Source organism: Falco naumanni, chromosome 1 (genome assembly GCF_017639655.2).
Source record: "Falco naumanni isolate bFalNau1 chromosome 1, bFalNau1.pat, whole genome shotgun sequence".
Taxonomy (NCBI): Eukaryota; Metazoa; Chordata; class Aves; order Falconiformes; family Falconidae; genus Falco; species Falco naumanni.
Window position 1 is genome coordinate 12,813,493 of NC_054054.1, and position 15,841 is coordinate 12,829,333.

The following is a 15,841-nucleotide window of genomic DNA, read 5'->3' on the forward strand; positions in this document are numbered from 1 at the left end:
CTAGAAGGCTTTAACTGCACAAAGTTTATTTTCTTTTTTTGTTTTATGGATCTAAAAAAAAATAATCCCACATCGGCTTAGAATATTAACCTCAACATGAGTTAGTTTCTAGAAAAGAGGCAAAACCTTCCTTTATGAGAGTAAGCTCCGGTTCCCCACTTAGGTAAATTACTTGTAAAGGAATAGCTGGTGTTGCAGCCAACGTTGTGACTCTCTCTAATTTAAAAATTCGAACTCCTTTATCAAATCTGAAGCTTTACCAGATGACCACAAGAGGACATCATTGCTCCATGAGAAGAGTTTCATGCAGTCTAGTGAGAAAAACACCGGTGTCTTCTCAAGTGTATTGGATTTACTCAATTATTTACGTGAGTTAAAGGACTAAACATAAAACTGGCACAACTGAGTGTTTTCTTTTTTAAAATGAAAAAGGGAAAATAAAGTTTCTGCAATAAATTCAAAGCGATTCCTTAAAATACGTATATTTCTCTTTAATAAATCTTTTCTCACTTGCATTAAATTTCTTTCTTTATTGAATCTTTCTGCACGCTCATAGTTCAACTTTAACACAAGGATCAAGGAAGGGGATATTATTTGGGACATTTTTCTTGCTAGGAGAAACAGCTACTTATCAGTCCAAAAGAATGGATGGTAAAAATCACAGCTCCCTTCCTTCCTTGAGATCTTCTGACATTCTACAATCAACCCTGTCCCTTGTCCCGTTCTCAATTTTAAAACCCAGCTGAAATATTACAGAAATGCTTCTTGTCCGATACAAGGCTGTCTCACTAGCATAAGGAGGCAGAAAAGTTTGAAAACTTTTATACCGGAAAGCCTCCAGAGGTTCTTTTACCCTGATTACATCTAAAGCTTGCCAATTTCTTTCCACATAACCTCTTGAATGTCACAGACCTTCTTAACCATGCTTGCACCTAAAAATTCTTATCTAGGAACCCATCTCATTTCCTGACAGGAACTTCACTTATCTCATGTATTTACAGGAGTTTCCTTTTGTCTTGTCCTGGCAAATGCAATCGCACCATATTTAGGTCAATTCAGAGTACCATTCAAATAAGATCATCTTATCTTGGCCCTCCCCCCACAAGCACTTTCTTTATATTCCTTCACTAGCTCTTCCTTCCTGGTCACACCAAAATTTTCCTACCAATTTCACGTCGAGGGGCACCACAATCTCTCTGGGTTTGCCACTGCTGCATCCTCATCTACCTTACCACTCCTCTGCCCATGCTGCCAGCCTCTGCTGCCCACTGAATTTCCAAAAAGCGCTGCCGCACTTTCTTCCACCTGCTTCACTCGGAAGAGCAAATCACTTTTCCATCAAAAGCTTCCTTAAAACTAATGTCAATTATTTACGTGGCAAAATATCAAACCCAATGTAGTCAGGCAACCAATTTGCTTTGATCGTTGCCAAGTCTCCTTACCTCAGTCTTTCCCAGTCTTTCATATAAGCTCATTTGCATCCACCTTTAGGGTCTTTGAAGAGGAACCCTTTTCTGTATTTTTATGATCCTTTATGCAATATTGTCCCACTGCATTCTAAGGGCTTCTATGCAATGAAATCAAATAAGCACAGATTACGGGTGTAAATTACGAAGGAAATAGTTTGCATAATTTATTTAATGTGGAGACATGGTCAGTCTGGGAATGGGTTTGAACATCAGCAAATTCCATCTGGTTCCAAGCAACACAGTGAACAGTTAACAGTATTGTCTTGACTACTGCCTGCCTTCATTTGGGACCTGTATGACTCCAGAGCATGTTTCCAAATCCAGTCATGATAGAGACAATGCCAAATTGACTAAAATCAACAGCAAACTCCCATTACTTTTCAGCAGAACTAAGATTTCATCCTCAGCTAGGTAGGCAGTTCAGAATCGCATCAGCACAAAGAAATTGTTGTAGTGGCCATAGTCTCATCTGGTGATATCACCATGGAAACCTCATCACAGATCAAAGCTAACAATCCAGTAGTATTCAATTAGCACCAGTGTCAGGCTACTCTCACAAGCAGCTATGATTTTTTGAAATACTAAAAGCTTGCAAGACAGATGCTGTTAAAGGAAAGAAAGCCAGTTCATTAATTACATGGATATATGACAACATGCAAATTTTCTAGCTATAGAGTATATTTGTCATTGTACTTTAAAACTGTTTTAAAATAAAGAACTCTACAATTTGTATTTATTTCATATTTTATTCATGACTGTCCTCATCTCACTTTTTCTAACTCGCACTGCTGTTAACTAAGATTAGAGAAACAGATTCAAACTGCAAAAGAACTATGTTGGGGAAACAAATGTACTGCTGAAGTATATTCAACTTGCGGTACAGACAAAATGTGTCAGATATTCTGAGTAATTGTATACAACTGATGTGTAAGAAAAGCACAGTATTGTGGCTTGCATTTGAAAGCTGTAATAATACTATCTCTATCAAATAGATCACTTTCTCCGCATGTAGAGAACTGGTTATTTTTTTACACTATATGAATCATAGTCTAATGTTCAACTACTCTGAATACTCTAACTAGATTACTAGTCCTGAAAAAATACATTTTTATGTTACATCAAGAGAAAGGCGATAGAAAAGTATGCTGTCTAAAATTTTCTTATTACAGCTACTTCTTGTAGTGTAACAAAACCAACTCCAGCTGTTTTACATCTCTATGTATTTCCCATGAAATCTGCAACATACTTTACACAAGCAAAGATCAAATATTAGCTTTAATGTCAGATTTCATATCTTCCATCTTCCATCAAATGCACATTATCTGCTAAATCATATTATGCATATGCACAGACATTCTATTAATGCCCAAATATTACAAAAGAATGCTAACTTTCATTACTCTGCTATATCATTTGTTTTACAGCCCGACAGATGAATCCAACACAGCTCTGCAATCGCAGTGAATCCAGGCCCTTTTAGGTATTTCAAAGTTCAATATCCCCCGCACATTTCATGAAATAAGGAAAAAATTGGTAACAGAGTTTTCACTCCTTTGTATTCGCAAATCCTATGCAAAATCTTGATTCCTTCTGTGTTCAAGGGACACCCACCCACAATTTCTCTGCTTATGGCTTCATTCCAGCATTTGACCCCAAATATCTCCTACTCAAAGTAAATGCTTTTCTGGTAGCTATATCTAGTAACTCTTTGTCGTATCTTCTATCAGTTTATCTGTTATGTCTGCTGATTCCCTGCAGATGGCTAGATAAGGAGCCAAAAAGTATAGTGGGATTTACGTCTTAAAGCCACACAAGCTCTCCCTGCACTATCAAGTATTACAGGCATAACTACACCAGGGAAGGTGGCAATGAATCCCAAGTGACAAGAGAAAGGGGTGCTATAGAGACTACACCACACCCTGATTTAGATGGTGCCAGTTTAAGAATGTGTTTCTTCTCCTGCCTTACATTATGCTTCTGTTGCAGGACTTGGCCATTGCAGACATGCCACATGCGGCCATGCTGTACTCTAGCTTGCTACCACATAGCATGGTTTTAGGCTGTTGCTTCTGCTTTGTGGTGCGCCTGCTACATCAGCTACGTGTTACTCAGAAAAATATGACTTCACGAAGCTATTTTAAATGGAGGAGTCGGAATTCCCATCTGTTAGTGCCAAAGATTTAATTCAGTGTGTTTCAAAACAAAGGAAAAAGAAGTCTCCTGCTTTCTTCCTTTCTGTGTGATGACTTTTCCACAGCTGGGATCTTTGCACATTTCCCAGCTTGAGATGACAGCGGACTGCATATCTTGCCTTTTTTTGTCACACAGCTTATGGAAGCATGCAAACACCCAGCATATTCTGGGGACTTCCTTCTCTCCCTCCCTATCCCAGTTTTACTTTGCTCAGTTTTGTTGAATGAGTTATTATTTCAAAGGGGAAAAAAATAATCAATAGAAGATATTTATTAAATTGAATGTCTTGCATAAGAACTGCAATTTTGCTTTTTCTCCAGTTTGTAGGAATCAGCTCTGAAATCAGCATGAAAGGCATGAAAAATTGCAACAGGAAAGGCAAACACTGCTAGCAGCTGAAAACACAAAGGATTAGATGTGCAGACCAACAATCAACCAGGGATTTACCACTACAACCCTGTAACTATGTGGGCTGAGAGCAGATTGAAGTGCCAGCCTCAGGCTGTGCAACCAATCTTGCCCACTTGTTAGGACCAAGGGCTGGAGCGAGGTTATACTGCCAAGGACCCATGGCCAGAAACAGAAACCAAGATAAGTGCCAAGTCCCGCAAGCTCAGGACAGAAACCAGGATGTGAGCCAACAGGCATGGCACAGCCACCACAGGCTCCAGCTGCTGCCCAGCCAGGCGGCCTCCGTTGCCTGCCCTGTAAAAGCAGAACCCCGCAGCTGCCAGTCACAGCAGGGGTACCCCTGGAATCGCTCAGGGCTGACCAAGAGGTTTTGCTCATCAGTCAACTGCCAAAAAGCCTCAGCTAGGGAAAACCTCGCAGCCCTGTCAGTCAGCGATTCAGTAGGCAGCAAGGACATTCCCTTTCTGTCAATAATGAACAAAAGCTTTTGAGGGCTGCTAATGTGTATTAGGCTATGGGAGGTGCTATCTTCTATCAGAGGATGCAAGTAGAAGGTCTGTTTCTGTAAAATTCTCCAAAGGAAAGGCAGTAAGAATTGCGTGGCAACCCATTTCCAAGCTGGATAATTGTATTTCATGTTTATCTGCATTTATCTCTGTGTCCTTGTTTTCCAAGGATGTCTGTAATATTCCTGCACCCTATTTATTAGCTGCAACTGCTCCACAAGAGATGTAGCTGCACAGCAGAGATAGGGCAGAAAATTCTCTGCAGATGTTATTTGACTAGCTTTCAATAACTGCTTTTATTTTAGCATCTCAGTTCCAGCTCTGTTCTTAGATGGGCTGTGTCACATGGAGTTCTCTCTAAGCCTCTAGTGTAAATTGCTGAATGGCAAGGATAAAGTATTAGCAATAAGAAAATCACTCCAAACTTTACATCAGCTTTACCTCAGATACAAACAATGCCATCTGCCAGCTACCCAAACATTTGGTTGGATGAGATCAGCACCACACTGAAGAGCAACTGTTGAAGCTGAATCCAAGGAAGTCTGAAACAATGGCAGATTGGGTTCTTCAGAATTAATAATATATCATTTCTTTAGCTCTGTTTCAGCACACCCTCCTAGTGCTCTTTTAAGAGATGCAAGGCACAAATATTCACTGAGACACCTTACGCTTGTGCCTACCCAATTAGGAAATGAAAAAAATGACACCATTCTCTAACAAGTACAGCTTCAAAACCTGCATCTTGCTTTCTCGGGGTCAAACTCAGACTCACTCACCAACTTTGTGACACCTGTAGTGAAAAAAATAGCCTTTTAGAAAAGCTCTGAGAAGTTCATAGCAGAGGTCCATTTACCCAGAGCTCAACCTGCTGCAAGCGTAGTGCAGAAGTACCTGGTTGCCCTGGGAGCAGAGGGTGACTTCAGAGCTTCCCATTGTGAAAGCCCTCCATGGGAAAGGATGGAAAGGATGCAGCACACCCCACTGCACCGGGGGACAGCCCAGCTGGCTGCTGTGCTCAGGCCAGCCTATAGCCTGCAAGTGCTGCAGCTCTGCTGGGTGCTCTGCTGATTCTGCACATATCATGATCACTTGTGTTCAAAGACTACTGTATAAACCTTTCAGCCATTCATTTCTTCCGAACTTGACCTCTGTGGGTAGCCTTCAAGTGTCTTAATTCTTGGTATTGTATTAATTCCTGGCATGTCCTTATATTCATCTATGGAACAGCCTACTTGCCTCATTTAACTTCATTTGTGCCACACCACGGGGGGTGGGAGTGATGGCATCCAAGAGATTAAGATGAAATGACAGACTGGCAAGCAGGGGAGGCTGTGACACAAAGGTGCCCTCGAGTCCCAGCGCGAGGCAGAGGTAAGACAAGGCCAGGATGACAGCAGGGGCAGTGGGATGCAGGGGCAGACTGGGCCAGTGTCTCGCTGAAAGCACCACTCAGTAGGCCTGTGTGAAAACCCAACCAGATAAAGCATAATGTTAACATATGCTCAGCAAGTGAGCTCTGAAATTCTCTCCCTTGCATTCTCCCAGCACCTTCAGCAAGTATCTGCAGGCTGTCACTCACATTTTACACATACTGTCCTCATTGCCAAGTACCTCCAAACCCCAACCCACCAATGGATGAACATTACAGTCAATGCCCGATACGGTACAAAGCTAGACAGATCCACCCATGACCGCTGGAGACACTCGTGGAACTTAACAGCATCGCAAATAGGGGATATGTGCACGGGACTCTGAACACATCACTTCTGCCTTTCACACAAGTGATGCCATTTTGGTTTTACATTTTTAAGAATCTTAATTAAGGGTCTGTCTTTGATCTTCCTGGGAACTTTAAAATACCTGGGAGAAACTGCTGGGGTGCTGAATTTACTTTAGTCCCTGAAACCTCAAGAATAAATTCAGCAAGCTATTTGATAGCCTTGATTAAACCTTTTAGAATGACTGGAGGCTCTGGATGTTATTTATTCATATCCGAGCACAGAAACAGTCACTCATGCATAGAAATCCTCAGTGACTCACAAAATGACGTGCTTGCTTATGCATAGCAATCCTCAGCAACTCACACAGCAGCACACTCCTGCCCAGACATACTTGGTAACATGCACAGTGACAGACTGGCCCAGAGCACTTATTTTAGAAATCCTCACAAGCTCCCACAAGATCCTCCTCTCCCTTGAAGCTAAAACCAAAGCTCCCCAGTGACTCTAGCCCACACCGTCAAACACACTCATCCACCTCCTCCTCCAAGTTGAGCCTTTTCTCACCACTGTGGCATTTCCCTGCTGAGGGTTCCCCTAAGGTTGCTAATGCACTTATGAAAGGAAATCTCATTTTCACTACCTTCACATTTTAATATCTTAATGCCAAAGAGCTGCTGTTCTGCTTTTTGGGTTTTATTTTGTTTTGTTTTATATGGAAATTTTACATTAAACAAACATTACATGCCAGTCAAGGGGATGAGATGGCTCAGGGGATCGGTAATGGGCTGTGAAGCTTTTCCTTTCTAGGCCAGTGCTCCAATTCATTCTAGGCTGTTTTAGCTGGATTTAACGTTGGAAAAAAGCGTGCTCATTTAAAAGGTCTGAGCTCTCTGAAACAAATTAGATTTAAAATGAACTGTCCAGTGGCAAAAATACCACTATGCAAATAAACTCCACCAAGCAGCCACTTCAAAAAACCAAATGGAAGTAACATTTTATTTCAGCTGGGTAACAATACAAATGGAAATGCTCTGGAAACATACTGGCTGCCAGGGGCATCCCATCCATCTTCCAGCCCAGATCTGTTACACAACTAGCTTTTGTAGGATGCCTAGAAGGTCTTCAAGCTCAGAGTGGGTCAGACCAAGAGAAGGTGGCAGTGACCAAAAATTATTGCTATCTAACTTGACTCAGCATTATGCAAATAGCAAATTCATAGCCTTTTTACCTTTGTAGATTATTTTTTGTAAATCATTTTTTTGTAAATTATTGCTGTCTAACTTGACTTAGCATTATGCAAATAGCAAATTCATAGCCTTTTTACCTTTGTAGATTATTTTTTGTAAATTATTGTTTTGTAAATTATTGCTGTCTAACTTGACTCAGCATTATGCAAATAGCAAATTCATAGCCTTTTTACCATTGTAGATTATTTTTTGTAAATTATTTTTTTTTGTAAATTATTGCTATCTAACTTGACTCAGCATTATGCAAATAGCAAATTCATAGCCTTTTTATATTTGTAGACAAATATTTAACTTCATATAAAATACACAGCCACATCCTGGCAGCAGACTGTCCAGCGACATGACAGCAGCAAGAAATATAATAAATAAACAACTCCCCAAACACCTTGATGATACTTCCAGTGACCCATCAGACATGCACTCAATGGGGAGACTGCACATCTACAGTGAGTTTGAGAGAACTCCATCTTGTCAAAAAGAACTAACTAACCTAGTAAAAATTAGCAAAGAAACCAGATGCTGGTCCAGGGTGCTGTTTTCAGAAACTGCTTGCTTTTTTCTTGTCCTCCTTTTGGAGTTTTACCTTAAGTACATCAGTGTTGTAGTTTTTCACCAGTGTTTTAAATAATACATAAAAACAATGAAATAATTGAAAAACTCTTGAATCCCCCCTTACAGTCCATCAAAAAGGCTTTTGCTCTGCTTTTTAACACTGCCACACTTGGAACACTTATTATAAATAGAAAATGTATTTCAAAATACATCAACTGTTTATAAGCTGTAGCTCTGAGTAGGACTGCAGATTCATTACCCCACAATAAATATAAATAAGGAGTTTAGTGAACATCGTGAGCACCTGACTATTTATAGTGACACTTCAATAACTCTAAAGGTACAGGTACTTGAGATGCAATAAATGAAATCTAACAAATAAAATACAAATGAGAATGAATAGAAACTATTGTCAGAATATCAACTAACAGCAGTGGAACATAACCAAATGGATTTTCTAAATCAATCAGAATACTGAGACTGATGTCCATGCCTAGAAATGGTTCCAAGTCTTAATATTCATAGTGCCATAAGCATATGATTTGACACTCGATTACCTGCTTTTAAACACCTTATTTATAATACAGGTATTACATAATCTACAACATCAAGCTCCATATGTGGTGAATTGCTGCATGATGCTATTATAAACACAGGGTGTAATTCTGTTCTTTACCCACAATGCTTTTCAAAAACATGGTGAGGGCAAGTAAGATGGGAGCTTGTTAAGTTTGTGAAAGAGATGGTAAGAGAGCTCTCTGCAGTATCAGGGAAATTGAACTGTCAATGCAAAAATTCTCTTTCAGTCCTCTGAACCAACAGCTAAACCGCCCATGTTGTATGCTGTAAAGCAAACAAATCTGTCCTTCAGCTTTCATTAGCTGAATAAATTCAGTATTTAATTCAGCCAGTGCTCAGTACCACTGATATTACTCTCATCTAAATGGCGCTATAATTAGACAGGAAAACCATTCAGTTTGTATTTGCATAAGATTTCTACAACCAGATTCTACTGAACAAGGAAAAGCCATAATTAAAGGAGAAAAATTGCTATCCAGATAAGAAGTGACACAAAAGAGGAACATGTCACACAGCTCGATAACTGAGGAAAAACATAGAACAGCTGAAATGCTAAATTTGTTAGCACAGATATTTCAGAAAAAGACGGCAAATACTCTGCCTCATCTAGGCCATCATCCAACTGCCTTTGAAGTCAACAGGATCCTCCTATTCAAGATCTTTGCAGGGACAGTTGTTAAGCCTGGGAAAAGGTTGCCTGGAGCAGTTGCGCAATCTCCAACCTTGGCAACATTTAAGATTCAGCTAGCCAAGGCCCTAGCCAACCTCATTTGATGTGGAATTTTTCAGCAGGAAACTTGGCTAGGTGACCTCCAGAGGTCCCTTCCAATTTAATTCATTGTGTTATTAAAATAATTTCCATTCTAAATTACAAGAGAGTTTCTTGTCATCAATGCATGAGGCTCCAGCACAGCTCTTCCATTACTTAACCACTCTCTCTCTGAACAATTTTTTTCCATATACCAGTCATAATTCCCCTTGCTGCAGCTTGTGACCATTGCCTCTCGGGCTTTAACTGTGTACCCTTGAGAAGAGTCTGGCTCTGTCTCTCTATAAATTCCCTCTAGGTCCTTGAATACAGCAATTAGATCTTCACAGTCTTCCCTTCTCCAGATTAAACAACCTCAGCTCTCTTCATACATCACACAACTATAGCCCCTGAACCTTGACACTCTCCTGCTGCTATCTCTCTCGCGCTGTGTGGCCCCAGACTATAAAGTTTCATACCCCTTTGCTCTTGTGCTAGAACAGGCTTTTTGCTCACCTCCCCTTACTTGGCACACTGATGAAAACCCCCCCTACCCCATTCTGACCTTTCATTTTGCCAGATACAGCACATCTTTTTAACCTCCTCCTATGTAACAGGCTTCTGTTTCCTGATCATCCTGGCAACATTTCCTTCTACCTGGCTGTATGAATTCTTTACTTGAACAATGAATTAACAGTATTAACTGGTCCATACTACAGGGGGACTTGTGGGAAGTCTACAGGAACTTCAGCCCCTCTTTTTCCTTCCTCTGCTTTAGCATGCTCCAGCGTAACCCATGTGGTATGGCTACAGCTGTGCAGCCCCATTTTTAGATCTTTGATTTTAGATACAGGTAACTGTACCAACTATTCCAGATAATGTCTTGTGAGACATTTTTGATACCGCGCTCTCTTCCCTAGCCCTACTGGAAACACCATCTTCAGTATACCCTTAGAACTTTACTTTCTTTGGCACAGACAGCTGGTAGGCACCCTGGGTAAGTTTCACGGCACCTAGCTTTATGTCAGAAAAAAAGTGATCAGCCTCTCCTGAGAGATGGTTGACCTCCTTCAGGTGCCCATCTCTCCCTGTTGATTAGAGGGAGAGGCCAGACAGCAAGCTCAGACCCACAAGATCATTATTACACAGTTGAAGTGAGGTGAATTTATCTCGTATCCTGTGACCAATTAAAGCATTCACATTTCTCACTCTCCTCTGTCACTTACACCTGACAAGCCTCCAGCACTGAGAGAGAAATTCTTGTCATCAGTCATCCACTGTCTGACCTTGATTATTTTTTTTTTAATTTTTTCCATTTCTGTCACACAGGTGCTCCTGCTTATTTCTGTCGGGTACCTCCCTCTTCTCCACACACAAAGCCTCCCAGTGTCACATATGCAGCAAATTTATCACCATGTGCCAGACTTTTGATGGGGTCAGAGGAAACAAGATAATCTACAACATTACAATCTCATAATGGAAAACCAATACTAATAACTTGCTACTGGCCAACAAGTTATTTTTCCATCACAAATATTTATTGCTTACCCTTTTTGTTAGAAAATGAGTAACTGATTAGTCTTGCACTATCCTCTCACCTCAGCAATCTTAATTAACATATGATAATTAACTTATGATACCACATTAAATGTGCCAGAGAAATTCCAGCATTGGCTTTACTGCATGTCTTTCATCTTAAAAAACAAAACAAAAAAGCCCTGACAAACTACCAAGATAAAATGCTATTCAGTTTGTTATTGAAGTCATGGAAGAAATGTGAAAATATACAACTTGAATATCATAGGAAAGATTAATAGATTTTAATAAAGAAGTTAACAGCTGAGTGGGCTCCCTGAATCAGAACTCTGATCACTTAACAGCAAATTCTCTTTTTTCCTTTTATCTCTTATTTTTCTCCCCTTTATTCTCTTTGATACATTTCACAAACAGTGACCAGGCAAAATAAGCATTTAGAAATTTCTTGGGGAATAATTTTCCAGGGGTAAGATTAATGATTGTAAGCATCAGTTACAATAGCAGGGGAAAAGAAAACACACACACACACAAAATCTTTCCAACACCTAATTCAGGGAGGCCTGTTTAAAAATATGATATTTGAACATGCCAATTCAGTAGACATCAGTAAAGATTTTTTGCCTCAAGTTCTTTTCTTTGTTTCTCTTTTCTTTATGTAGCTAAATCAGCAAGGATAAATGTCTGTAGATAAAATTATCTTACATCAAACAAATATTGACATGACTTTTAAGGTCAGTTGCTGCAAGGCCAGGATTTAAAAACAAATTAAATTTGATGTATGCTGTTTCAAAGGTCAGTTAGAAAGGTATATGCTGCACCCATTTTACAATGCATCCCCCAGGGAGACAAACATTGAATGCTGCAAGGAGACATTACAGTAACGAAGATAATTACGATAATAGGTAGGTAGGTAGGTAACAAGGGCTTAATTAGATCAGAACCAGCATATTATTTAGAGAAAAAGAAATTGCAGTGTATTAAATTAAAAGTAAATTACAGCAACTCAGGCCATCATTTATTTCAAGTTGATAGTTCACACATTTCATTGTATCTTTAAATGGACCGAGATATTACAGCAAAAGACAATAAACATGTGTCATTGTCATCCAGCACAGTCCAGTGTCACTGCACATGAAAGTCCTATCTCTCCCAGAATATTACCATTCTGATAGAGACTGTGCACACCTAATTTCCTGATTTTCCTTTCTGATCTCAATAATTTTCAATAGTAGAAGTGAGATGCATGAATCCTTTGTTATTCAGTAGTTTAAGGAATAAATAAGTGTCCATCCCCAAAACATGCCCTCACTGGAAAGGAAGAATTTCCATGAGATGAGCAGACAAAGGAGTGAGCAGCACAACTCAGAAGATGCTTAGTGACCACATGAGCTGGTACACCGTACTGCCATGGTACTACTCAGCTTTGTCACTACAAAAAGCAACTCCCACCTTCCTTCAGACAACTGTTCCCAACACTTTTTTTCACTGAATTATTCCCATTTAAAATGCTTGTGAATTTACTGCCTTAAAAACGTGTATTTGACCAGCAGTCAATATGTAATCCATAGTGCTACTGTTCTGCCCTGCCAAGACTCTAAAAATGAACAAAAAATGGAGTGAGGGGTAAAGAGATAGCACAAAATTTCACTACTCTGCAACCTGGACAGCAATTTATTTTGGAGGGATTCTGATTTATTAGCATCCTGTGGCCCTTTGCATAGGTGAAACTAACTTTAGGAGATGTAGAGCAGCGTAGCAGAGGAAAACAGGAGTGAAAACCAATGCATGCTGCAAGGGTATACCTTGAACATGTAAATACCAACCAGGATGGCTGTGCTGTCATTCCATCATTTAGTTTACAAGAGTGATATACACTGCCAGTTCTCTCTAGTGTACAACTTTTACTCTGCAGGTTGCACAGCTTAGGGTTAAGATAGTCACCAATATTTGTGCTGTCATGCAAGCTCCTGAATAGACAAGCACCTTTGTCAGGCAATGTAGGAGGCCCTCAAAGAGTCCTGTCCTGTTTCCTCGGCTAGACAGACAGTGGCCATTAAGCAAAAACATGACAGTTCTGATTCTCTGTAAGGTAATATAGAATTATGACAGTTCAGAGACACACACACTTGTCCATGGTTTCTCTTACAAAGATCACTGAAAACACCTTTAAAAATGGGTGTTTTCTACATTCTACATATACCTTTGAAACAATAGTCTGCACTAGTTCCCCAGAGAGTAGTCCAGCATTGCTAATAGCTCCAAATTGGCTATTTTCATCTAATTTTTCTTTTTTTATTCACTTGTATTACAGCCCTAGGCCACTTTACCCGTTCTGAAAACAAGGTATTTTACCGTTCATGAGTGAATGACTAACTCCTGCCATCTAGAGGGTGGTTTCTGGAACATAATCGAGGCAGTAAGAGTTTCACAGGATAAAATAAAACAACTGCTTAAAAGCCATGTAAGTGAGACCAAGATAAAAAAAATTTAGCATCCACCAGTCTCCTTGGGATTTTTCTAGATTTCCCCCCCTTTTTCACTCATGTGTCTGTTTATGCAAAAACACCCGTTCAAACGAGAGGACAATTGCCACATCTGTGGATACATATAAGTTCTTCCTTTAACAGCTCCATTCATTCATTCATTCATTCATGAAAGTAGATTAGATGACTAGGATAATTATTCTAAAATAGATTAAAACTTCCTGTTTGTATTTTTTCCAATGCTGTATCATTTATTCCCATTGTGTACTTTTTCCAATGCTATATTGTTTATTCTCATTGTGTTCTTGCACTCATGACTAGACAGACTACAATGGTCACAACCAGAATAAAATAATATTATTAATTAATTAATTAATAAAAGTGAGAATGACACAAAAAGTTCTAAGGTCTCACAAAAGATCATATTTTCTGCTTAGGTTGTTAGTTAAACATGGAGCCATGGCTACTGACAATAGTTCAAAATTACTTCTCCACGTGCTTTATTACAAAGGAGAAATGTCCTGTTAAGACATCATCATGAATTTTTGCCTTAAACAATAACGTTGATTTCTGTGTGTCCCAATAACCTGATGTGAAGATTACATCTTGAAGGCGAAGCATGACAAGCAAACAATTTGTTATGCGAGGTACAACCCTGGCCCCATAAAAGTTAAGAGCGTTCCTGGCAAGATAGCGGTGGCCAGTGAATACCTGCCTCTCTCATTAAGCCAAAATCACATTCCATAACTAGCAACAAGCTTTCAGTAAGAATTCCATGACCCAGTACAATGCGAAGCAATACAACCACCCCACCTGGGTGAAAGGATGATCAAAGCACACAAAAAATAAAAACAGTGCCCTAGGACTTACTTATATGGAATATGTATCAAACCTTCCAAGGCAAAAGACTATGAAATACACTAGAATGTAACTGCTCCATGGTCCTTGCACTCATCTTCATTTAAATATCTATACATCATCTAATGTTTTCAACAAAGGGTTTTGTAAGCAATATGCACAAGAGCAATAAATATGCTTGTAGGAAGAACATTTGATATTAAAATGAATCAGACACCCTTACATTTTTATTTGTGCATATACCATTTATGAAGAGGAATTAAGGGCTCACCATTCACACAAAGAAAAGGGGGCAGCAAGTCTCCACATCTGTCTTCACCTCCAGCGCATACTTCATACCCTTTCACACCTCATCTAGTATCTTTCATGCCTGCCAACCAAACCAAGCTTCAGAGCTCACAGCTCTTACAGAACTCAAGCAAGCATCACTAGGTTACAGACCTCTAGGGTGGCTGAGTGGGAAATGAGCAGAAATTGCTGAGCAGCAGACTGAATTCTCCAGAAAGGCACAGTGATCTGTGACAAAGTATGACTTGCATAACCTCAGGTAGGACACAGATGTGTACAGTTTGGGGTGTTTTTTTATGGTACGGGTATTATTTCCCTTTTTAAGCTGTGTTGTATTTCTACCGTTAAGATTAAACAACACTTTATTTTGTAAACTGCTGAAGCCACTGATGAAGTATTTCAGAGGTAACTTTTCAGGTGCTGACCCTAACCAGTTACAATCACAACTAATTGTTGCAAGCACTATGCCCTAAATTCGGTCTCTGATGAGTGGAAGTTGTGGGGCAATCGCCACAAAAGTAAACAAAATTTGAGGATAGAACCACCATTAACATCCATACAAAAAGCATATTAAAACTTTGCTCAAAGATTTCTCAACCACAGTGAAACCAACAGCATCTTTTAAGTGAGAAGAAAAACCCTGTTAATTAGGACCCTCAAAACAAGACCAAAAGAGGGTTTTTTTTCCTGTTTCTCTTCAGAACACAGACATCCATGTGGAGATAACACTTTTGGGTTGTTTGGGTTTTTTTAATCCAAGATGCAAGTGCACCAAATGCAGCGTGCGTTGTAACACCAAGTGCTCAGTAGTACACAAGACGCAGGTGCCAACTACTCCTGCTATAAGAACGCTGCCTTTGGTAACCATATATTTACCATTTTTTACGGTCTCCTTCCAAATCTTTCCCTGCAGTGTGGAAATCGTGCCCTTTCCTGGTTGCCAACCACTCGAGCTCCAACCCGCAGACACCGCAATTCTGTGAGGAGAAAGTACAGACTTGCTATCCTGGCACTCGTACTGCCCCCTGCCCGCCGTCAGAGAGACCCCGGCCCCCCCGGCTCCCTCAGCGCCCACCTCGCCTTCCTTCCCGCTTCGCCCCTCCAGCCTCCCCTACCCAGCACGCCAGGCCGTGCTGCGAGGCCGGCCCCTCGCCCCGCGGCTGCCCGCCTCCGTGAGGGGAAGGCCGGCTGCTCGCCGGTGACAGGGCCCTGAGGCGGCGGCGCGGCCCCCGCGGCCGCCCTCGGAACCT

General features: G+C 40.3%; 1 long non-coding RNA gene across 1 annotated transcript; it reads right to left on the reverse strand.

The window, feature by feature from the left end:
• Positions 1–1,622: 1,622 nt before the first annotated feature.
• On the reverse strand, positions 1,623–15,798 carry LOC121082425. The gene is made up of 3 exons (XR_005826019.1): positions 15,667–15,798; positions 15,468–15,592; positions 1,623–6,037 (listed from the first exon to the last, which is right to left on the reverse strand). It is a non-coding gene; the product is annotated as an uncharacterized LOC121082425 (long non-coding RNA).
• Positions 15,799–15,841: the final 43 nt, after the last annotated feature.